Source organism: Acinonyx jubatus, chromosome B3 (assembly GCF_027475565.1).
Source record: "Acinonyx jubatus isolate Ajub_Pintada_27869175 chromosome B3, VMU_Ajub_asm_v1.0, whole genome shotgun sequence".
Classification (NCBI taxonomy): Eukaryota; Metazoa; Chordata; class Mammalia; order Carnivora; family Felidae; genus Acinonyx; species Acinonyx jubatus.
Genome location: NC_069386.1, coordinates 75601445 through 75627277, shown reverse-complemented (window position 1 = coordinate 75627277; position 25833 = coordinate 75601445). Strand labels below are relative to the sequence as shown.

Below are 25833 nucleotides of genomic sequence, written 5' to 3'. Positions count from 1 at the left end.
TCACAACTTAAAAAAAGCCTTTCTGTACACATGTCCTCTAAGTAAACCATTTAAATAACTTGAAGTAATTCAAATGACTTAGTTATGAGAATATAGTTATTGTTTTCCAGTCTTACTTACAATATGGGCCCATGGCAAGGATATCAAGTACAGTGCAGTAAGGAATCTGTAATGTAATCACTTAGTGTCTAGTGAAATATTGCTTAATAGAACTCAATTGGAAGATGCAATGTCTTTATAAATTTTCTTCTAAACACTGGCATTTACACCCAGCCTAGAGATATTCCCTAAGTAATTAGTTACACCAAAAAATACAATTAGTTCTAAAATGGCTAAGATCTATAGCAGAAATAAAAAGGTCCCAGTTGCCATTCCACTTCATCAACAACAATACATTTTTAAACCCCCTATTTAAAACTAAAATTTAAAAAAAAAGTATTTGGGTGGGAGCAATCTTAACATATTTGTTAAAGAAGTGATGGAATATAAAATGTCATGAACAACAATAAGAATATGAGCTCTTTGCATTGTACTTAACAACCAAAAGTGCAACATGTCATGGTAATTCTTGGAGAGATACTGACAAATCCAAAAACCTTAATTTTCTGTCTTCGTATGAAAGAATACTTAAATTGACTTCACAGAAATTCTGTTCTCTCACGACAGAATTATGTGATCACTTTTAAGAACTGTATGAAGAAAAATAGGAACCATTTAGTTTTTCATACAGAGGAAATTTAACATGGAGAATCGATTTTTAAATTTTTTTTATGTTTATTTATTTTTGAGGGAGAGAGACGGTGTGTGAGTGGGGGAAGGGGCAGAGAGAGAAGGAGACACAGAATTCAAAGCAGGCTCCAGGCTCTGAGCTGTCAGCACAGAGCCCCAGACGGGGCTTGAACTGACGAACCGTGAGATCGTGACCTGAGCTGAAGATGAACACTTACCCAACTGACCCACCCAGGCACCCATCATGGAGAGTTGATTAAACAAGTGATGGAAAAAAAAAAAAAAAGTTGAGAGCCACACTGAGTATCATGAAACATGACAAATACTAGCAACAGCAGGAAGACACCAACTATTCCTACGGCAAAAGGGGATAATGAGAGGGAATAGTATAAGAAGAGCAAGAAGGTAGGGTTGTCCAAGGGGCATTAGAATCTACTGCTTGGCAGGCAGAAGCAGGAACAATGGAACACTGGCAGTCTGTCTACCAGGTATAAAACCCCATATAGATACATAGTCACTGCTCAGAAAGCTACTATGGGCAGAGAAAGAGTGGGGGAAATGCCCTAATTTATTCTTTTTTCACACTCAGCAATGCCTGAAACTTGCTGAATGTAACCACAAGTCAATAGACATGAAAATCTGTGATACACAGAAAAGCAAGAGAATGGGAGAAATAGACTAGCAACCAAACAGGCAAATAACTAACACAGGAATGACAAGAAACGAAAATTTTAAAAGTCCATAAATATCAGCTCATACACCTTCTTACTTGTTCCAAAGCATTCATAGCCAGGAACAGTTCTGAAAAATGTCTATGCTTATGACAAAAACAAAATACTTAACTTGTAGTCTGATCACATTTTCTAATGTTCACTGATTTGGCCATCGTCCTTTTCACAGTATCTCTTCAGTTATAAAGTGCATTTGGTGAACTTAATTATTTTATTTGATTGGCTATAGAAGCTGAATACTCTTTAAGTTTATTCTTGAGTGGTTATCTTCAAGAATGAACAAAAAGACTGATATTGAGATGCCATGGCAGAAACCTAGAGAACTTATAGTTTCAACATCCTTTTTGTCAAGGGCTGTCTATAGACTTTTATATTTCTCCTTAGTGTGGAAGAGTAAAGAATATTTAATCAAAGCTGTTCTCAATACAATAACCTTCAAGTCATAAAACCAGTCCATATTCATTCTGCTTAGAACACCACCTTTCATTTTACATAAAAATTTCTAGGATTCCAACTATTTATTTCGGAAATCATGTTGAAAGGATTTATTACCTCCCTTCCTGAGAGCTAATATCAGATTTTACTCATACAAAAATACCATTGACTTTCAGTCTCTTTTCTGTTCTAAATGTTCTAATTCTCTGTATCTAACTCATTAAGAGTATATTGTGATGGTTTTTTCTGCTTTGAATTATGGTCTTAAGCCAGTTTTTAGCACTGATAATGTGGTTGTTTTTCATCCCAGCCAAATCCAATTAATTTTTCAAGTAAAATTTCAAGGCATATTATATCAAAGCTTTTACTCCAGTTAAAAACAAAATTCAGGAATGGAAAACAGCTGTGTGCCTTTCTCCACTGTTTCCTTTATTCCCTCTAAAGTTTGTTGTTCTTATGCTACCATGGTTACTATAGAATTTAGTGCTTGCTTGTTTGTTTTTGGGGGTGGGTATGGGTGGGTGTTTTCTGTATTAGTCAGGGTTCTCCAAATAGAAACAGTAGGATATATGAGTGTGTGTATATAAATGTGTGTGTGTTTAAAGAATTGACTTATATGATTTGGGGAGCTGGCAAGTTGGAAATTTGCAGGGCAGGCCGCAGGCCAAAAATTTGGATAAGAGTTGATGTTTCGGTCTCAAGTCCAGGGTGATCTTCATGCAGAATTCCTTCTTCTTCAGTGGACCTCAGCTTTTTCTCTTAAGGCCTTCAATTGACTGCATAAAGCCCACCCACATAATGGATGGTAATCTACTTTATTCAAAGTCTATTGATTTAAATTTTAATCATGTCTAAATAATGACTTCACAACAACATGTAGAGTGACCTTTGACTAAAAATAATTGGCCACCATAGCCTAGTCAAGTTGACACATAAACTTAACTATCACATTTTCATTCATTACAATTCCTTTTTGCCATTTCAAATGACCAGAAACCTATTTCATTTGAATTGTATTGCATCATTATCTATTATGAAATACAAAGTTCTATAAAAAATAATAAAAATAAAAATATAGTACTACAAAATATTTGGAGAAATATGAATTCTGAGTATGACTCCATTTCCAAAATATCTAAGAATATTAAGTATTACTATTAAATTTTATTTTAAGAAAATGCATCAAAATGAAAAATTATTTGCAATATTTTCCAAGCAAAAAATCTGATAAAACTCCTTAGGAGAGGTAAATTAACATATGTATTAAAAAATACCCTCAAAAGCTAATTTAAATTTGTAAAAAAAAAATCCTAAAGCTGGGCATTTATTCTATAATTTTTGCATTTTTTCATCCATTGTACAAAAGTAAATTTCAGTGGCTACATATGAAATTTCTATTTTGAATGAGTAGTTAAATCAATTTTTTTAACAAAACCCACATATTTTAGTAAGCTCTGAAGCCAATACTTGTATTTTAATTACTATTATTTTAAACTGGTAAGAGTTACTTCAGTGAGTTTTTCCCTAGTACTTTATGTAGCAGTATAGTTTTAGAAAATATGCTTTTTCTTTTTTATATAATTACTGCTTTATAGCTTTTTACAAATCTACTTATAAAAAGGCATAGTCTTTATAAAATTAATGTTCCTGAGAAGACTGATTTCTTTGTTAAATTAAAAAAAAAAAAAAGGAGGGAATCCTGGGTGGCTCAGTTGGCTAAGTGTCCGGTTAAGAGTCCAACTCTTGGTTTAGGCTCCCATCATGATCTCAGGGTTCGGTTCATGAGTTCAAGCCCCGTACTGGGCTCTGTGCTGACAGCGCAGAACCTGCTTGGGATTCTCCTCCTCACTTTCTCTCTGCCCCTCCTTGGCTCACGTGCTTTCTCTTTCTCTCTTAAAATAAATAAATAAACTTAAAAAAATGAAAATATAGTTTTTGTTAATTAAATGCCATTTCTCACATATTAACAATGTTTTTTAACCTTACAATTTCTCCACTTGAGATTGGATATAAGAGTTCTCTTTTGTTTAAAGAGAAAAAAAAGTGACCCCCCAAAATAGTTCTCTTGTAATTTTTTGTCCAATGTTGTTCTACATTTTCTTCCTGATATCTTTTATATTTTTCTTTCAAAAGTTCAACTGCCACAGAGTTTAAGAACTAGAGGTTCTTAATTTTTTCAGTCTCATAACAGTAGAATGGATGGTCTACAAATTTGAACTACATTGGAAAATGTTTGTCCTTCCTTTTTTTGTTAAAGAACTTAAGCAATATTTAGATTATCAAACCATACACTACTGTTTAAATAATAATAAGTTTCAAAGTGAGAGCTAAAAAGTCATGGATTTTCTTCCACAAAGTCATATGCTAAGCTTATGTATAAAAATATGTATTAATAATAGTTCATTTTCTGAAGATAATGCTTTGCTCTATATAATTTAAAGATTTTTCATAAACATAGCCTCATTAATCTTCTCTATGTCTCCAAAGGCAATTGTGTATGCATGATTTCCATTTTACAGATTATAAACTAACCTGAGGAAATGGACTGTCATGGGATTCATTTTGTTTCTCATGCCACAGCTTTGACCCACAAAGATTTCAAATTTATTATAGGCATAGACTTCATTTTACTCTTCTATTGTATTCCCCAAAGTCCAAAGAAATGCAGTCTTGTGTGACTAAAGGGAAAAAAAAAAAGGTTCAAAGTCAGGAAGCCAGGCTTTGAGACATAGCTTTCCCATTTGGGCAAATTATTTAACCTCTCCAAGTTTACATCTGTGAAACACCTGCTCTCTCCACAACACTGTTGTTTGTGAGGCTCAAATGAAAGAAATATGTAAATGTGTTTTGTAAATTGTAGCTCCTTTATAAGTGTTAGTTGTTATATTATACTTACAAACCCACTTGACACTTTCTTTGAAGCAAATATTGAATCTTATCAATGTTGGCATTCTTCAAGCCATAGTATTAGTATATCAGAAATGTTTACCAATCATCTACTGAATATATTAAAGAATGAATGCTATTGAGCATTTACTGTGTGTGTCAGGCCCTGTTCTACATGCTGGTGTTGAGAGATTGTATTTTTAAATGTTGTTATCAGGCAGGCCTGAAGACCCTAAAAACTTGAAGGAAGTAAGACGTAAGCTTGTGGCTAACTGGGGAAAAACCATCTAGGAAAAGGATATGGCAGGTGCCAATAATGTTTGAGATACAGATAGAGGCCATTGTAGGTTAAATAGGGAGAAGGCAATAGAACATGAAGATCTGAGATAGTAGGGATGGGGTGGATCAAAAAAGACATTGTGGATTCTTATCAATACTGGTTTTTACTCTGAAAAATTTGGCAAGTACTGGAGTGTTTTATACAAGGTGACATGTGTCACTGTAGTCCCTATAATGAGAATAGAATGCCGAACAAGAGCAGAAAGGGACAAGACCAGCTGAAGAAGTCAATGAAGCAGTCCACGCAAAATATAATGGTGGGCTCAACTAAGATGTACTAGCAGAGCAGGTGGTAATAAGAAGGCAGATTATAGATATGTTTTAAATGTAGAGCTGATAAAAATCTGTGGATGGTAGTAGAGTTAAACTATATACAGATTTTGGAAAAATTGACATCTTTATAAAATTGTATTATCTCTTCAATTATTTAGATCTTCTTTAATTTCCCTTAATTAGCTTTGTAGTTGCCAGTGTAGAATTCCAAAACTTACTTTCCTCTATTTTCTCTAGATATGTAATGATTATTGTTGCTATTTTAAGTTCATCTTTATTTTTCATCTACCATATAATATATATATATATGTATATATGTGTGTGTGTGTATATATATATATATATATATATATATATATACAATCTTTATGTACATACATAAATATAAATAATCTTCTCCAGTTCTATAAGAACTTAACGAATGAATGAATGCCTGATACTAGGCCTGAAACTAATGTAACATTGGGTGTCAACTATACTTAAAAACAAAGATACGAGATGTAAAACAAAAAGATAAAGTGGAATTTGGAAAATACTTGGTTATAACCAAAGAAGGAAAGTAAGGAGCTACAGAGAAATAAAGAACAAAAAAATGAAGAGCAGGATAAAAGGCTTAAAATTTGTATCTTCCTAAATACTGTTTTGCACCTCTCTCTATTGCCTCTAGCTCTGGAATTCTAATTACTATCGTGTTGGACAATGGAAATCCCACATGTGTCTTACATGCCTTTCCTTTATTTCCCATTATATTTTCTGTTTTCATTAAGATAATTTTCTATTGTTCTTATAGTTCACTAATTGTGTTTTCTGCTCTAAAATCACTTATTGAGTTTTTTCTCCCCCAGCATTTCTGAGGTATAATTGACAAATAAAACTGTAAGATATTTAAAGTATACATACCTTATAGTGATTTGATATTTGTATAAAATGTGGAAGATATTCCCACCTTGCAATTAACACATCCATAACCTCACATACCTTTTTTTCCCTTTTTTTTTTGTAAGGACGTTTAAGTTCTGTTCTCTCAGCAAATTTCCAATCATATAATACAATATTACCACCTATAGTCACCATGTTTTGCATTATCCTCAGACCTTATTCATCTTACACCTACAAGGTTGTATTTCAACAAGCATTGCCAAGGATGTAGAGAAAAGAGAACCCCTGTACACTATTGGTGGGAATGTAAGTTGATTCAGCTATTGTGGAAAACAATACGGTAGTTTCTCAAAAAATTAAAAATAGAACTACCATATGATCCAGAAATTCCACTTCTGTGTATATACCCACAGTAAATAAAAACAGAATACTGAAGAGATATCTGCACTCCGGTGTTTACTGCAGCATTGTTCCCAATAGCCAAGATAGGGAAACAACCACCTAAATGTCTATCAATGAATAAATAAAGAAGATGTGATATATATATGTATGTATGTGAGTATATATATATATATATATATATATATACACATATGCACACACATATGTATATGTATAAATATATACACACACACATATATATACACACACATACATATACATATATAGGTATACATATACATATATGTGTATATATATGTTATCCATATATATAAGTATATATGCACACACACACACACATATGATTCAGCTATGAGAAGGAAGGACATCCTTCCATTTGTAACAACACAGATTGACCTTTAGCACATTCTGCTAAGTGAGGTAGGTCAAAGAAAGACAAATACTGTGTGGTGACACTTAGATGTGGAATCTAAAAAATCCAAACGTGTAAAACAGGGAATAAAATGATGGTTACCAGGGGCTGGGAGGTGGGGGATAGGAGAAATGTTAAAGGGTAGAAACTTGCAATGAGTATTAAATAAGTCCTACAGTTCTAATGCACAGTATAATGAATACAGACTACAATATTATAATCATTAAACTTTCTAAGAGACTGGATCTTAATTATTCCAACCACTAAAAGGAAATGATAACTATGTGATGTGATAGAGGTGCTAATTATCAATACAATGGAAATTATCTTATAAATATATAAATGTGTCAAATAAACATGTTATACACCTTAAATTTATACAATGTTGTAATTCAAATATATTTCTACTAAGGACATTTAAAAAATAAATTGAATGTTAGCAAACTGAATCCCAGAAAATAAACAGGAAATAGCACCACAAAAAGTCCGGTATGTTCCAAGCATGCTAGTCATCCACATTAATAAAATAGAAAACAAAGATGTGATCAATACAATAGAAAAAATGGATAAAATTTAAAAAATGGTTCATTGATTAAAACTGAGCAAAGGAATAGAGGGGAACTTCTTTGTTGACCTCAAAAGGGGTATCTACAGATATCCCAAAGCAAATATTTTAGTTAAAGGTGAAATATTACAAGTTATACTTTTGAGACTGGGAAAGGAACAACAATGTCTGTTCTTATCCCTTTTATTGAAAATAGTACTGGATGTCCTGGTCACTGTAGAAGTACAGGAATAAAAGATATAAGAATTTGAAAATAAGATTTAAAACTCTCATGATATCAAACAACATAATTGCATATTTCAAAATTCAAAAGGATCTACAGTCAAATTTTAGACTTAAGTGTATTTAGAAAAAATTTTGAATATGAAGATTGGCCATAAAATTTGAAAACATACAAATAAATACACGTAACAAAGTGTATATTGATATTACACTGTGAGAACAATAAGTTCAGTGATAATACATGATATAGTCAATGTATTGTCTGTCACTAGCAATACATAATCCCATACTGCTGTATAAATTGAAATGAAAGCTTTAATGCAGCATTTCCATTAAAGTCCCTATCATTAAATCTGTGATGTGTTGCTTTTTATGACTTCTGCATAATTTTCACTAAAGAAACCTTTGCTTTGAGCATATCCTACTGTATGTCCAGTGCCTTATTTTAATGGTGGCATCTAGGAGTCACTCAAGTTATCTACTGACTGAATGACTGAATAAATGACTGTAATATTTTTCCACTCTCCAAAATCTCTTCAATCAATTCTAGTATGCAAATTGCCTTTTATTGTTAAGCTGGATAAATTTTTTGAGAGATAAAAGTAGTAAATGTCTCTTCTCTTTTAAGGATATTATCTACTTAATTGCCTTCTCCAATCAAGTAAATTAAGCAATATATATTTTTTGCAACTCCTTCTTAGTGATGTGTAAAATAACTGCCCAGAGCAGAGAGAGGCGATATGGTATTGCTGAGCAAGATGCACAGATTACTGTAAAACAGATTGGTTTCCAATTCCCGCCATTAGTTATGACACAATAATTCTACGACCAAAGGCAAGTTACTTTACCTTCCTAAACCCCTGTTTATACTGTTGAAAATGGGAAAATAATACCTATCTCTAAATGTCCCTGTAAAAATTAAATGTGATCATATATGCTATCTATTTTTCATAAAATTTAGTACATGGTGATTATTATTATTATTATTATTATTAGAAATCAATGACTGCATAATCTCTATAGATACTTCCCACTGGAAACTCCAGAACTCCTAAATAAGAAGAGCTTAGACAGAGAAATCTAGTTATAAGAGGAGTTCTAAAAAAATGGGTTTTGATGGGGTTTCTGATTGGCTCAGTCCACTGAGCTTCTGACTCTTAATTTCACCTCGTGGTTCATGGGATCAATTCCCGCTTTGGCTCCATGCTGACAGCAAGAAACCTGCTTAGGACTCCCTCTCTCTGTCTCTCTTTCTCTCTCTGACCCTCCACCATTCATGGTCTCTCTCTCTCCTCTCTCTCTCTCTCTCTCTCTCTCTCTCTCAAAATAAATAAAAATTTTAAAAAATGTGTTTTGAAACTACAGTTGCACAGTAAGTGTACTCTTTTTATTTAGAGTATACTTTTTAATTGACATGTCTTGGTTACAGTAGGTAAGGAGAATATGGGAATGTTGAGATTCTTCCTATTCTTCTCATGGTGTGATGCATTTTCTATTCCAGTAAGAGGTTAAAGCAGAAGAAGAAACTATATACTGTTTTTCAAAAGCAAAGTCATTAATTCTGAAGAGGACCAACTTAAAAGACAGCTGCTAAGTTCCATGAAGTTCTACCAAGAGCATTGAAGGCATTTGTTAATTGCTGTAGTTTCATTACAGTACAACATTTGGAATTTGTTGGCCTTCAGTAGGCATTATACTGGCCTTTAATGACATCAGCCTATAGCACAAGTGTTAACAAAATGGAAAGTAATATTGTTGGAAGATTACACATTACAATGCAGGTAACTCAAAACCACAACTTTATTTTCAATATAAAATATAAAATTAGCTGGGCATAAGATTCAAAACAATCTCAAAATTACATTATTTAGAAAAGTGTTAGTTGTTCAAAGGCAATATCCAAGATTGGAAGAGAGAATTGAAGTAACAAATATTGCTGAGATCAATTTAAAGCAGGAGGTAATCCCTCCCAAGATTCTTTGGCTCTGTTTCTGCTTAACAAAATCACTAAGTCAGAACCTAATTGCAATCTCAAAGAAATACAGATGAACATATTCATGAAATGAATGTTCATGTTATTTCTGGGACTGTCTAAGCAGTGGAGACAGAACACTGTAAAACCTGAAAGCCTTGTCCTTGAAGCTTACATTCCGCCTCAAAGCATGAGCGTTAAAAATTTCTAATCTAGTGCTTGTGTCATTAAGTGGGACAGCCTTTATTCAATACTTCAGTTTTGTTCAGATTCAAATTATTTGCAATCAGAAAAACTGAATGAAATAAATGACTTGACATAGACTCTCCCAGCACCAGAATGTTTAAGTAGTAATATGGTTCTTTAGCATCTTCCAATTTTAGGGAGCAAAAGAAACATTTGGAAGGCAAGAGTGTTATTATGTCAAAGAAAATATAATTCCCAAATAGTACAGATGCTAATGTAATGACAAAATTTTCAGATCATTCTATGAAATTGTTTAGCAAGTTTGATTTGCTAACATTTTATAGTCAGAATTTGGGTATGAAAGCCTGAAAAGATAGTGGTATCTTTTGTTTATTTGTTTGTTTGTTTGTTTGCTTGTATAAAACAGAGAACCACAAGTTGAGGTTGACAGAATCTATCCTCCAAAGCCTAACTGCGACTTGGTCTGAATTCTGACAAGGAGTTTCTGAAGCTCCAAGTAACATTAATTCTGTCTCATGCTATTCAACTGCAAAAATCAACTGTGGGACTCCAATAGCAATTGATTGTGCGACTCGATCAAGTGTTCATAAGCACCTAGTATAATGTGCTTAACATTATGCTAATTGCTGTGAATATACAAGTTTAAGACATAGTCTTAACTCTCACAGAGTGTAAGAGTTTATTTGGAAATGCATATGAAATAAATACCTTAAGAAAACAACAAAACACCTTGCATAATTAAAGGCTTACTGGCAGAATTTCAGGGGAGGAGAAAGTTAATACATATTTTGCTAATTAGAAACGGACTGTAGGAGGGAATGAACTAGAGACTGGCCTGGGTAGGATTTGTGTAGGCAAAAAGAAAATGGTGAGAACATTACAAACAAGAATGGCATGAATGAAGACACACAGTAACAAGAAACTTAATCATGTAGTTGCTAAGTGTGTGAACATTTCCAAAGTATAAGCTGACAACACTCTCCCCATGTCATATCAGAATTTCTAAACTATAATCCTAGTCAGCATATAGTAGTTTTCAAGACTGAGATTTTTAAAGTAATTTTCATTTAAGGAAATAAATATGGGTACACGTGTGAATAAATAAAATAAAATGTATTGTCTAAACACCTTCTTCAATATTGATTAATCCTTTAAGTAGGTTGTATTTAGTCAAGAGTCTCACAATATGAGCACAAAAAATATATGGAAAACAGAAGTGTATATGGGTTGAGAAATAGTTTTGTGACCTAGAGCTCTAACTCAGCTTCTTTAGCCCCCGAAGTGTATTTTCTCTTTAGGTAGAGTATAAGATTTTGTATAAATGGTAGCAGACAAATTTTTCTCTATTTCTAAGGATATAAGAAAAAAGAAAGAAAAAAGGGGAGAGAAAGGGACTGAAATTGTAGGTAAAGGTTTCCAGAAAAGGTATCTTGTCTATCGGAATTTTAACACAGAAGAAAAGATTACTAAGGTAAATCATGAACTCTTAAATTTTTAAGGAAATGTTATTAAGCCTTGTTTCCAAAGCACTGACGACAAACAAGGGGTATTGAAGTGACTACTTGAAGTGAATTCCCTATAAACTCAACTCTTTCCAAAGGAAATCTATAAGGGTGTTAAAAATGGTTTCCCTGTTCAATAGTACAACATAGCTTTCTTGAATGCTAAAATCAGCTAAAATACCATGCATAGTAAGTTATATGAAATTGACACAGCTTCAATTCAGTGCAATAGGGATTAACATCCCAATCACTTACAGTATTAACAAAGACAAGAAAAAAATGTCACTGGTGAGAAGCCTCTAAATCAGTCAGCTTATCACTTCACAGAGTTGTCAGACACTGGGCAAGCACATTTTTGTTTTGCTTATTGCTAAACTAAAATTAAGAAAGCTCTGAGGGGAAATCAGTTCCACCTGCGGTCAAATGTTTAAAAGGGTCATTCTAATAACCAGATAGGCACATATTTGATAAAACCAGTCTTAGAATGCATCACTCTGCTCTCAGATTTTTCTCTTGCCTTGATCTAGAATTGTAATAAAAATAAAGCTGTTGAGCTTAATATTTCTTCTGGAGGCTTCCCTTATTATAATATCTTGCCACCACCCCACGAGTATTGTATATTGTTTAAAGTTACCACCCCAAATCCACATTGTTCACCTTCCTTTGGAAAGTACTGTAATTATTCAAAGAACTGTATTGATTCAAATATTTGGATGTCTTATTGGCCTTCTAAGATGAATTTGAATTTATTGGCAGCAAGCAGATAGATATCATAAAACAATTTCAAACAAGAAATCACTAAAAAGTTAGTTGTAATTCCCACTTCACCTTGCTACAGAGTCACTCAGAGCTCACACTACTTAGATCTTTAAGCACATCTGAACCTGCATGCAGACAGCATGCTTTGTCAAGCTTTACTGAAGCCTGCAGAGCACAGTGGGATCCAAGCCATATCAGAGGCTCCACAGTCCCTTCCCTAATGCCACTTTAGTAGACTACCAGGATGCCATATTGTGAACATCAGACCCATCACAGAAAGTGGTCCATGCTCCAGCATCACATGGCCCTGGTCAGTGCACTGGCACTCTGCTCAGTTACATGCTAAGTCCTTTATTATCTTGAACTTCAGTTGGTTTGAATTATCTCTTCTCAAAGCTATCACTGATGTCTTGTTAAATAAAACCAGCAATATCAGGGGATATTCCTTCTGAATTATAGAAATGAAAGTGTGAATAATTATGTATTCAGGTTTCCATTACTTTCAAAATTTGGCATCTAAATCTATGTTTATCTCATGGTAGATTCCATCTTAAAAATAGGTCTTTTCTAGAGACACATACAAAGCTACTTTGAGAATTAAGAGATATAAATCCACACAAGAATGTTCTATTTAGTGGTTGTGAAATCCCTGTTAGATTCCAAGGTAAGATTATAGTGTCCTCTTAATACTGGTAGTTCATAATTCTTAAAGTAAACACCCTAACTTTATAACATCTCAACACAAGACAATGGTGTTAAAATCATCCCCAGTGATCATCGTCATCACCTACTGCTTCCCTGCCACACTCAAGTCCTCTCTAAAAGAGGGCTATATTCAAACTGTTGTGGGATCTCATCACTTCACATATATATTTAGTTCCTGGAATCTCATTATCTCCACACTAAATGGGATTTCTTACTTAAAATGACACAATTTCAGCTAGTTCTCTTCAACCCCAAGTTCTCATGGAAATACATAAGATTTCATGAACAGATGATCTCTATTTCATATGTTTAAAGTTGGTATTAAACTTTCCTCTGTCTTCTCTTCTCTTTTTAGATACTGTAAATGTCCAAATCGAGAGCATGGGCCAGCAGATCTTTTTCATATCTGTCCTTTGCCTTTTACAGCATGTCCTTGCCGGCTGTCCTCTTTTCAAATTTTGTGTTCCTTTGAATGGGCTATTGCACTGATGGCTTTTGGCAGCTGCCGAGTGCTAAACCTGCATATAAAATCAATCTGTAGGGCCAGGCCACAAAACAGGCCTACTTGAAATGACTTTTTTTTCAGCTTTCTGGTTACTGTAATATTAGAGTTTTAGTGCAATGGGCAAGGACAATAATTCGTTTTACTTTATGAGAAATCTTTACCTTCAAGGGCCAATGCTTGGTTGAATTCTTTTCAGATAATCCTCTTGAATTTATGCAACACTTATAGTAATTGAAGGTCCTCCTCTTACTAAATATTGTGGAAGAGAGTCCAAGCCAGAGTTTTCTGCACCAAATTTTGCATTAAAGTATGAAAAGGTATTAAGATATTATAGCACAATCATTATTTTCCCATACACAGGAAGTATTACCAGAAGCCATTTTATACTATCTTCCTCTTGTATATTTCTTTACCTTATCTCAAGAATAAAAGCCCTATTTCACTGCTGTTAAGACTTTGGATTTTCATGTGAACCCAACCTAAATCACTTCCAGGCTCTCTTGGAATGGAAAGAATGAATGTCCTTGGGCCAATTACTTATGTAGTATTTAAATCTCATTATATTCATATGTAAAATATAATGATAGCTCCTACTTTAGAGGAATAAGATGGAGACTTGAAAATAAATTAATAATTCATATAAGGCTGCTGGTACAATACCTGACACAAAGGAAGCTCTCAAATTATGTCACTAAATTTGTGATTAATTATAATAATTGCCAGTTTGGGTATCTACCAGTATGAAGAAGTTGTGCTTGAGTAACTCACTCCATCACAATCATCTACTTAACTATGATATGAAGTAAACATACATAAAATGTATGATAAAACATGATATTTCCAGAATAAAGCAACTTAAATAGTGTTTAAGAACACAATAAGAACAATTTTAAAAAATACAATTCTTCATGAAGGATTTTGTTACTCTTATATTTACTGTTTAATGAGTCACTCCAAAGTCAGTGGCATAAAACAACCCTATTTAATTATGCTTACAAAATTAGTAGGTTGGGTTATCTAGAAAGGTATGATAGAATTGACTTTCTGCTTCACAGTATCTGGAGATCAACTAGAAAGACTCAAATTATGGGATACTGTAAGATCTGTTTCTGTGTCATTTCCAAGATGTCTTCTTCATTTATAAGTGTGGCTCAATTGGGACTATTGATCAGAGCATTAAAACATGGCTTCTCCATGTGGCTTGGGCTCCTTACAGCATGGTGGCTGGGTTCTGACAGAGTCTCCTAAAATGGAACCTGCATGGAGCTGGTGTTTCACAAGAACTGTGTGGAAGCTACATGAGTTTTTCTGACATAGCTTCAGAAGTCACCTAGTGGGCAGGCACTTTAGCTATACTTTCTTGTATCAAATAGTCATAAAATTGTACAGGTTCAAAGGAAGAAGACATAAATCCCATCTTTCTTTGCAAGAAGAGTTTAAGAATGTTGAGGTGAGGCCTTATTTTTAAATGCAACATCTTTTTTCAATTAACTATTGTCACTTTGATCACTCTTTTTCATGTACCTCTCTCCCTTAATTATTCAGCATTACTTAGTATTCACTGTACATTGCTTTTGGTTATCTCTGAGTAGATTAAACTTTGTAAGTGTTATCTATCAAGAATATTATAAACTCAAAAATACAAGAATCATATCTTCCTTCATTTGTGTCTTCAAATAATTTCCACCATGGGACTCTTTGCACTTTGCTGATTCATTCAATAAGCTTGATATTTAACAGTATCTTAAAATGAAAGCACATAGTCATTGGCAACAATGGATAACAACTTTATAAATGAGCACCAGCTTCAGAGATTAGGAAATACATGATGGATACCAGTGTACATTTCAAGACAGCCTGCCTAAACCAAGACTCACCCTAAAAATATTAAAAATGGAGAAATTATTATTTTTATTTAACAGGCCACAAGACCGTAATTCATAAAGGAACTAAAGTATTCATCAGCTTTAGAATGTGAAAATATTGATTTTTTTCTTATCAGATGCTTAAAATGAATGCAAACTCAAAACAATGGAGGGTTCTATTTTTTAACTTTTTGAGGAACCTCCACGCTGTTTTTCAGAATGGCTAATAGAAGACCACTGGGGAAGGGAAAGGGAAAAATAGTTTCAAACAGAGAGGGAGGCAAACCATAAGAGACTCTTAACAAAGAACAAACTGAGGGTGGGTGGGGGGGTGGGGGAAAGAGGAAAATGGGTGATGGGCATTGAGGAGGGCACTTGTTGGGATGAGCACTAGGTGTTGTATGTAAGTGATGAATCATGGGAATCTACCCCCAAAACCAAGAGCATGCTATACACACTGTGTGTTAGCCAATTTGACAATAAAGTATATTAAAAAAACAAACGAAGGGTTGGAATCTACATTCATCTTGAGAGGGAATATTTCCCCTGTGTTTGATTTGAGACACAATTGATTTGAGGTATTAAAGAATCATTGAATTGTTTTTGCATTTTCTTTCTTTCATGTTTACTTATTTATTTTGAAAGAGAGAGAGAGAGAATGTACACAAGTGGGGGAGGAGCAGAGAAAGAGGGAGAGAGAGAATCCCAAGCTGGCTCTGAGCTGTGGGGCTCTAGCTCATGAACCGTGAGATCATGCACTGAGCTGAAATCAAGACTCAGATGCTTAACCGACTGAGGCACCCAGGCATAGCTGTTACTGTATTTTCAAAACACTTAATTTGGATAAAGCATGATTTTATTAAAGCAGTTCATTCTTTCATTCTTTCTTTCAAAATGATCTCTTGAACACCTATTTCTTACCATCCTAGATGCTATGAATACAAAGAACCATAGGACACAATTCTTGCCCACACAAAAATTACCTTTCAGTTGCAAAGACAAATAAGTAAGCCTTTAATAAATGTTGAATATGATGTGTTTTGAAAGAAGATATTCAAGGTTCTCTTGGAACACACCTTAGACATTTAGATATAAACAAGTCAATTGTAGTAGATGCTGTGACGTTTTGTGTAACTTTCCTGCCAAAACTGAAAGACTTATTCCTTCAGCTATACGGAGCACTGTTGTCGGAATTCAGAGGTCAAATTTCTTTCAGGAATTACCTCCACTAAGGAGTCATCTTACCTGAGGCCATTGCTCCTTCCTAGGGCAGCCCACATTCAATGACAAACCCAATTCAAAAGAGTCATACTAGCTGGAGAACTCCCTGTGGGGTCATCTGAGATCTTTTTTGGAGATTTCTCTCTCTTTTCAATTGTGCTTCTTTCCCTTTCCTTTCAAGGGATTGTTCCCAGGAGCATGCCCTAAGAAACCTCTGTGTGCTTATCTTTATCTCCAAATCACTTCCCAGGAAACCAAACATACAACAATCATTAAGTGGAAAAGAGGACCTTGTTAATCTAACAGGAGTTATTACAAGCAGCCACTTTCAAACCATTCTTTACATCACTGCCATGTTAATCTTCATGAGCCACAGCACTGATTTTCTCCAAAAATTCAAGTTGCCTTTACCTAATAAATAAATTTCAAATTATTCAGTGTAGCATTTAAAATTCTTCATTGTCTGATTCTGACCTTACATTTCCTATTCTCTTCATTTAACAGTAAAGGGAACAAACATAATTACTACAACTACTCAATCTTTTCCTACCTCCCTTCCTTTGTCCTGACACTCCCACATGGCCAAATTCGACCTGTGCTTTAACACTCAACTCAGAGAATCTCCATCCATCAAATTTTACTGATCTTTTCCCCACCAGCAAGCTAAAGTGAATTGCTCTTCCCTCTGAATATGCACTGCATTCTGTATGCTATTTTTTATGACTATTTACCAGTTCATATTTTAATTATTTAAAAACATTTTCTTTTCTAGATCCCACATCATATACAGTAAATATTACAAAGATATAAAGAAGAAAGGGAACATCAGAGGGTGAAAAAAGGTGAGGTGGCGGAGAGTGTGTGTCAGGAGATTAAGGGTAGAAGAAAAAGGAGGGAGAATGGGCATAGAGAAAGAAGGACCAGAGATTGAACAGCAGAAAAGAAGGGTAGCATATTGTCTTTCAAAGTGGCGGACTGAAAAAAAAAATGCAAGATAATCTACTTAAAAAAAAAAAAAAGAATTTCAGAAAGAGGGTATGGAGGCTCCATTGGAGTTAAATAATAAAGATCATCATCACTTTGTACTTTGGCCAAGACAGTAATGAAATGGCAAACTTTAGAAGTGAACTCTGAAATACGTTCCTATTAATTAATATACTTTTGTCCTTGAAGCTGAGATTGTACTCATATAAACCATTTTACTTCCTCTTGGTCTATTTCAAGCACTATTACGGAGATCTGTGTTGCTCATTAAGGAATTTAGAATAAGGAGCAAAGGACTTAAAGAAAGATTATTTTATGGATGCTCGAGAGATGTAGCCATAGCCAACTGAAGATGTTCAGCAGACTCAGACAGCATGTGTCTTCCCTATGAATGGTCCATACTCTGGTCACCCAGCACTTCCATCTCAGTCATGTTTAAATTATTCCAGGGTCAGCACTCAGAAAGGCAAATGAAAAATTTAATTTCAAATACTGCCACAATTTTAATTTAAAGAGAATTTATTAGGAATCAGCACGATGTCAGTTAGGATGCCAGTGGATCTTTGAATTCTCTAGTCCTATCTATAGAAAGCAGAACTCTAACGTTTACCCAACACAGGTACAGAATCCCTGGCCTGAGGCTGCCCTCACTGTGTCTCCATGAGATTTTTTTAGATCCAGAGACAGAAACCCTCCAGGTCAGCAGTAGTGAATGAACTCTGGCCGGGAATAGCTCTGTTGTAAGCCCCTTAGGCAGAGTCATTGACAATTACTTTACACTGTTTACAAAGTTAAAAAAGAATACACCGAGCAAGCAGTCACCAAGATCGCAATAACACCATGGATTATTCCTTTCATCTTAACTGTTCTTTCACCTACTCTTAATTTCCTTTGGTTTTAGCCTCATTTCTTTCAGAATTTAAGTCTGATCATCCCCAATAATTGATGATGCTGAAAGAAGTGATCTCATCAAAACCCTGAGCAGCTGTGTTTTTTACGTTTGCTGACTCTCTTGTGTCGGCCATTATCCAGGCTATTGGTCAAACATTCCAAAATGGTTGGACTCTTTCCATCAAGTAGTCTCAGCAACTTTCTATTTGGAGGCAGCCTGCTTAGTCATTTTCTCTTCACCATTGCTACCTGTACCCTCGTGACATAACAAAAAGTACTGTGCAGCCCAGAGTTATGGAGTGGCTGATGCTTCTTACTTCGACACTGCCCTCACGGAGTTCATATCTTTATGGTGTCCAATAAAGCACATGTCATTTCTGCTTGTCTAGACCTAGAAGGCAATGGAAATAATATGGGATTGGTAGCCAGAAAACTTAAATTTGACACGTAGCCCTATCATTTGCTTGCCATATCATCTTTTAAGAAGCTGCAACATCCCTGTCTCTATTTCCCAACCTATGAAATGGGAGGACAGAATATTAAAGTCATTAATCCCTCATCTCTTTGGGGAAAAATAAATAAGATAATCAACAAGAAATGGATTTTGAAATATTTTCTTAAATATCTGTCAAACTTTTGCACCAAGTAACTAAATCTAAGTAACTAAATTAGTACTGCAAACTTATAAAGCTGCGTTTCTGAACCAGCATAACCTCACCTCAGTAAATTACCAGGGTCAATTATGAAGGAAAAAGTTATACTCTCTTTTCTATTTCAGGATATCATTATTTTTTTTCTTTTTCCTGTGGGAGATTTGCCAAGCCCAAACAGATGGTGTTTGTTAAAAAAGAAAAGGTAATTTAATAAAGGCAACCTCATGTCGTTTATAACCCATTTTAAAAGCACGAAGCATAAACCGTTTTACTCTCACTCAGTGGCATCAGATCATTGCTTCACCAAAAAGGTCAACCCAGAAGGACTTGTGGTTTCACAGTCTCTTCTCAAAAACATTCTCTGTAGTCAATAAAGCACTTTTGAAAAGAGAAAAAGTTAAGGAAGCAAAGATTCCCAATTCTATTCTAATGCTTAAAATGGAGTGGTTGATTTGACACCAAGGGTTAAATACATTTCAAATAGAAAGTCAAAACTTGAAAGAAATCCTGTGCTATAAAACTTCCAAATCTCATGTCTTCTCAATACTTTCTAATCAAGCTATGATGCTTCCTCCACTTCTCTTCAGCATCTCTGTGCCCCATCCAGTGGGAAAAGCAGTGCTGTTTAGCTTCAATGTCGGTGGTCCTCAGTCAGTGGTTGCACTGTCTGTGAGCTCAGTCTTTTGATGCCAATGGGAATGATGGCTTCCAGAATCTAGGTAGAGAACTAACGCTCCATGGTAGCCAGAAAGCTGTGCAAGCTGTGCAGATGAGCATGTAAGGTGAATTTTATTGAAGTCAAGTGACTGAAGAGGAACCAAACTGTCTGCAAACAAGTCTTCTAACTTTTCTTCCACAGAGCAATGTCAGAAACAAACTGAATGGTGCTCTCAAAAGAGCAGATCACAACAGAGAAAAATGCTTAGGATACAATCATTTGGTTGCTGTTATTGCTTCTAATGTACAGGATATGTCTTCTTCAAATCGTTTTGAGAAAGATACATTTTATAGATGATCTAACTGATATCAACATGTGGGAATTGGAATTGTTACCTTTCCAAAACTAATTTTTTAGCAAATAAAACCTGACTAAAACTGAGTTGCATAAAGACATTTGACCTATGGCAAGCATGAGATTAGACTCTAAAATCTCTCGTGCACATATGTGCACGTGTATGTCTGTGTGTGTATATATATATATGTGAACATGTATGTCACATATATATGGATTCTACGTGTAATTCACATATATATATTTTGTGCATGGAATATATGTATAATTTTACATCCCAGAAAGTTCCTTGAAAGCAGTAACATTTCACCATTATTGACTCAATTTTATCATTGCATAACCAGGATTTGTAATAGCCATATCAATGCCCTCATGAACAGAGATGGATTTAAGGTAGAAGAGATAAAAGAAAAGAAATGCTATACTATAAAATATATATTAATCCTAGAACTTCATTTAATGACTTGCAATTTGTATGCTGCTTTGATGTCCCAGGGCCTTAATCTTAAAAAAAAAAAAAAAAAAGTCAATCTGAATAAACCCTTTATAATTTGTTAAAGTGCTGGATGAGTAATGTTAGCATGAGTTGAGGAAAGCAAAACACTAGAAAGATATGTGGAACTGTCAGCAATTCATCAGGGCCAGCCTATTTTAGCACCTAATAATTTTTTTCTGTGCTCCTTCTTAGAAGAGAACAAATCAGAACGCCAATGCAGTAAATTCTCACAGGGGAAACCATAATTCTATTGATGTGCTTCAAGATGGCTTTTTGTTTTCAATTCTGCAAAAGCAGATCGATAAAACTAATGCAGGTTCTGTCCTCAGATTTTTCTTCTACATTCATAGTTAGGAGACTTGATAACGCCAGTTTAACCGATTCAGCACTGGTAGGCATAATGGAGCAAGCTCTTGCAGACAAGTGGACTACAGGAGGTAAAACAACAACAAACAAAACAAAACAAAAAAACAAAAAACAAAGACAAAAAAACCCACAGACAAAATATGGTACTAGGGTGCGGAAGCTTCATTTATCAGTTAAGCATGTGAACTCTTAAGTTAATCCACCTAGGTTTGAATCCAAATTTTTCTCACTAGTCTGACTTCAGCCAGAGATGTGACCATTTCATATACCCCATTTCCTTCAAATATCAAATGAGAGTAATAAGAGGTAATATAATTAAATGAAACTATTCACGTAAAAGAACTGTTAGAAGTTCTAGCAATTTCTAAGTGTTCAATAAATTTTAATATTGCTACTATAGTGTGGCTTAACTACTCTTGCTCTTTGAGCATGGGTGCACCTCTTAGACCACTGAAAACCTGTCAGGATAAATGTGGTCATGCAAGGAAATGAGAATAAATAAATTTGCATATAGATCTGGACAGTTTGGGATAGAGGTGAGAAAGGAGTCTATGAGAGCTGAGAAAGAATTTGGAAAAGGCTTTTTAACAATTCCTGTCTTTCTTTTTGTTTGCTACACTCCAAGAGCTGACAGAAGAAGAAAATATAACACACATGCTAACCAGGCTGAAGAGGCTGAAGGGGAAGGCTGAAGCACTCCTCTTTTTCAGATGCTAACATTGTCTCCTAATTTAACTTAGACTTGCTCTCCTTCGAAACAAGTCTTACCTCTACTTTGAAACAGGAATGTACTCCATCCTTTGTATCCACTTTATTGAAATCGCAAGCTCATTCCTATTCCTTCTTTCCATACACTCTCTGTAATGGCCCAACCCCTCCTCTCTGATGAACACAGCAGTTAAGACACTCTTGGATATCAGCTCTGAGGCCATCACTTATTAGCTATAGGCCCTTCAGCAAATAACCTCTAGTCTTTGCCTGAAACTTTGTATCTTCCCTATGACCCTATGTATAGTGGACTACAGAGCTTCATATTCAAGTACGAGATGTTTTATTATACATGTTGGTAGAAGAAAAGTGTTGGAGGAAATTAGGCTTACATGTAGCCTCAAGATTATAATTAGATGGAAATACAAATGATTTCATCAACATGGTTAAAGATAAAAATACCAGTAGTGTATGATTTATAGATATATAACATAGATCTCTTCACCTTTACACAAGATAAACATGATTCAAAAGCTGCTATGATATAAAAACTACTTGTATTGTTATATTATTTTGCATTGTTATATTATTTCCGTGGAACTGATGATTTTGAGAGACGTGCAAAAGGGCGAAGCGAAATCCCTTTAACTTTTGCTAATTTAGAAAATATATCTTCATAATTTAGAATATTCTACTCAGCAATTCATATCCTAAGGCTTATATTTAATGTATTCAGCCAAAGTTTCCACTTAAGACTTGATAACAACTCCCAGATGAGTGGTTCATTGTGCAACTGTGAAGTCAATAATATTGGAAGAGGTAATTGATAGTGGAAACAAATTATTAATAACAAAACTCACTTTTTAAAAATTAATAGACTGTTTTTTAGAGAAATTTTAGGATTACAGAAAAATTGATCAGTAGGTCCATATACCTCTCTTCCCATGCACACGTACACAGTTTCCCATCTAACTAACATGTTCCATTAGTGTGATAAATGTGTTCTAACTGGTGAAACAATACTGATACATTATTATTAAAGTCCATAGTTTGCATCAGGATTCACTCTATATGTTCTATGAGTTTTGACAGATCACATGTATCCACCATTAAAGTATTATACAGAGTAGTTACCCTGCCCTAAATATCCCCTGTCCTCTACCTTTTCATTTCTCCTTCCTTTTCCCCAAACTTCTGGCAATCATTGATATTTTTGCTGTCTCCACAGTTTTGCTTTTTCTGGAATAAATGGTTAGAATGATACACTATTTAGCCTTTTCAAAAAACAAAAACAAAATAAAAAACATCTTACCTTCTTTCGCTTAGAAATATGTATTTAAGATCCCTCCATATCTTTTCATAGCTGGATAGCTCATTTCTTTTTATTGCTGAAGAATATTTCACTGTATGAATCTGTCACCGTTTGTCCATTCACTTACTGAATTATTGAATGCTTCCAAATTTGGAAATCATGAATAAAGCCGCTACAAGCATTCATATGTAGGTTTTTGTGTGGACACAAGTTGTCAGCTCATTTGGGTAAATACCAAGAAGTTGCACTATTCTCACTAATAATGAATGACAGTTCCTGTTGCTCTGTATCCTTATTAGCATTTGTATTGTCAGATATTTGAATGTAGCTATTCTAATAGGTATGTAGTGACATCCCATTTTTGTTTTCATTTTCAATTCCCTGATGAGAAGTTATGATGATCATCTTTTCATATGCTTTGTCATCTGTGTATCTTCGCTGATGAGGTATCTGTTCAAGTATTTTGCTATTTTTTAATTGGGTTGTTTACTTCTGTTGAGTTTTCATTTATCTGTGTATATTTTAGATACCAGTCCTTTTATGTTTCTTACCATCACTTTTTTTTTATAATAGGCTTTATTTTTAAAGATAGTCTTAGGTTTAAATTTAGTTTTCTTTTTCTTTTTCTTTTTTTTTTAGTTTAAAAAAATTTTTTAATGTTTATTTATTTTTGAGAGAGGGAGAGAGACAGAGCATGAGTGGTGGAGGGGCAGGGTGGGGGGAAGACACAGAATCAGAAGCTAGCTCCAGGCTCCAAGCTGTCATCACAGAGCCTGACCAGGGTCTTGAACTGACAAACTGTGAGATTATGACCTGAGCTGAAGTCAGACAGTTAACCTACTGAGCCACCCAGGCACCCCTAGTTTCCTTTATAAACATATTACATTAGTAAGAAACATAACTTTTAGTAATTAATCTACAGAAAATATGAAAGTTGACACAAGGTCCATACCTTGTTGGTTTCCTTAGCATAAGGAACTCAAAGTATCTCATTTAGTAACCTTGGATGTTGTTGTTTGGAAACACTCAGACATTTTGCTTTCGTTGCTCATCTAACATCAATAGCAATAATCACATCTTAACTTTGGTTCTTAATAGTATCAACTGAATTTAGTATGTCTTTCTTAGAAAGAATTTATGATGGAGTAAAGAGTGAACAAAATAAGCTGGTCACATCCTTGTGATCCTGTAATTTCTATTCTTTTAAGCCTCTGCTTTTAGGTAGACTAGGACAAACTTGTGATATGATACCTTTATTTATAAATGAGCAAAGAAAGATCCCCAAAACTATAACCAGGTCTTCACATTTCTTTCTAGCCTCATTCAACTGTAGAGCTCACACAAAGTTTTCCTCTTCTCAAATTGACCAGAAACAATGAGGTCTACCTTTCCATATTGTTTATAATATTTCTTTGTTCATTGCTTGCTTTGTGCCCACATGTTTTTCCCTCACAGTTCTAAACAAGGTCAGAATTACCAAAAAGACCATCGCCTTTTTTGCAAGTGCAGCAAGTTTTGCTTTATGCATATGATTGCTTCTTATTTAAAATAAAATGCTATGTTTTATCATGTGTTTTACCTCAACCTGAATACCACATCCATTTCCAAAACCACTATGTAGGCAAGGTAATTTTTGTTGTCAGTAACAGTGATATTAAAATTATAATCTCAGATCAGGACTACAATTAACAAGTTTTGCCCATCTTATATATATTCTTTCTTAATAAGATTGGCCTTCAAACCCTGAGGCAATTTCTTTTCTACCTTTTTTCTTTTTTCAGTAGATGGTATCAAAGTATCTCATTACTGAGGAAAATCTTCTTGAGACCTTGAATTGTCACATTAGTTTCACATTTGTCACAAAAGGTATTTTTTGGTAAGTAAGGTATTTTGGCTTAAATTTCTTATATGTGATAGATAATATCTCAGTAATATATGAATGTATTTTAAATCATCCTTGGAGGTGTAGAACAACTATGTCTATTACAACATTTAAGGCATTTATTCAGAATGTTTTATCTCATGTCTCAGGTTAGGAACTCAACGTCGTCCTTTCAATTTGTATTTGTAGCTCAACTTGAGAATTTTCTATCTAACATTAATTTCTCTGGCATTTACTTCTTGATTTGTCCATGATGTATAGTTATGTGCTCTCCCAAGAACAATTGTAAATCTTTTTGATACTGTGTATAATATTTTTATCATTTTTATTTCACTGTGTGTGTGTGTGTGTGAGCATGAGTGACTTGTGAGGGAGGTAGGTATTTTAAATATACTTAAGAGTCAAATAACCATACAACAAATATGGTTTCTGCTCCAATATCTTATAAAATTCCAAACTCTAAAATCTGCATAATACAATGTTCATAAATCCCATTGCCTTTCAAATATATTAAACTGAATGACACTTTAAAGTTTTATTACAATATGGTACACATACAGCAAAAGCACAGATGATAGTGAATTTTAATGGATTTTTCACAGTCTGAAAACACCTGTCTAACCATCACACAGAGCACCCCTCATGTTCCCGTCGAGGTCCTGTGAAGCACACACCACCTATGGTTTTGACAAGTTGTGTTCTCTAAGTGCAAATGGTAAACTGAAAATATGGTGTTGGTCTGAAAAATCTATTTAAAAACCTAGAAAACTGTTGGCATGTTTTTCCATAGCACAAGGCTTCATCCAATTACATCTGCAACATTCTGACAAAGACTATTATGACAGAGGACACAGACTATTAGGAGAGAGGACAGTAATGTTTAGGAGTTGAAAACTTGTTTGTTTGAGGCTAGGCTCTGC

General features: G+C 34.4%; 1 long non-coding RNA gene across 1 annotated transcript in view; it reads right to left on the bottom strand.

Moving 5' to 3' along the window:
• Positions 1-838: 838 nt before the first annotated feature.
• The window catches only part of LOC128316008 (uncharacterized), a 209729-nt gene continuing 184734 nt past the window's right edge, over positions 839-25833 (bottom strand). The window contains exon 5 of the long non-coding RNA XR_008299326.1: positions 839-4573. This is a non-coding gene — a long non-coding RNA (uncharacterized LOC128316008). The remainder of the gene's footprint in view (positions 4574-25833) is intronic.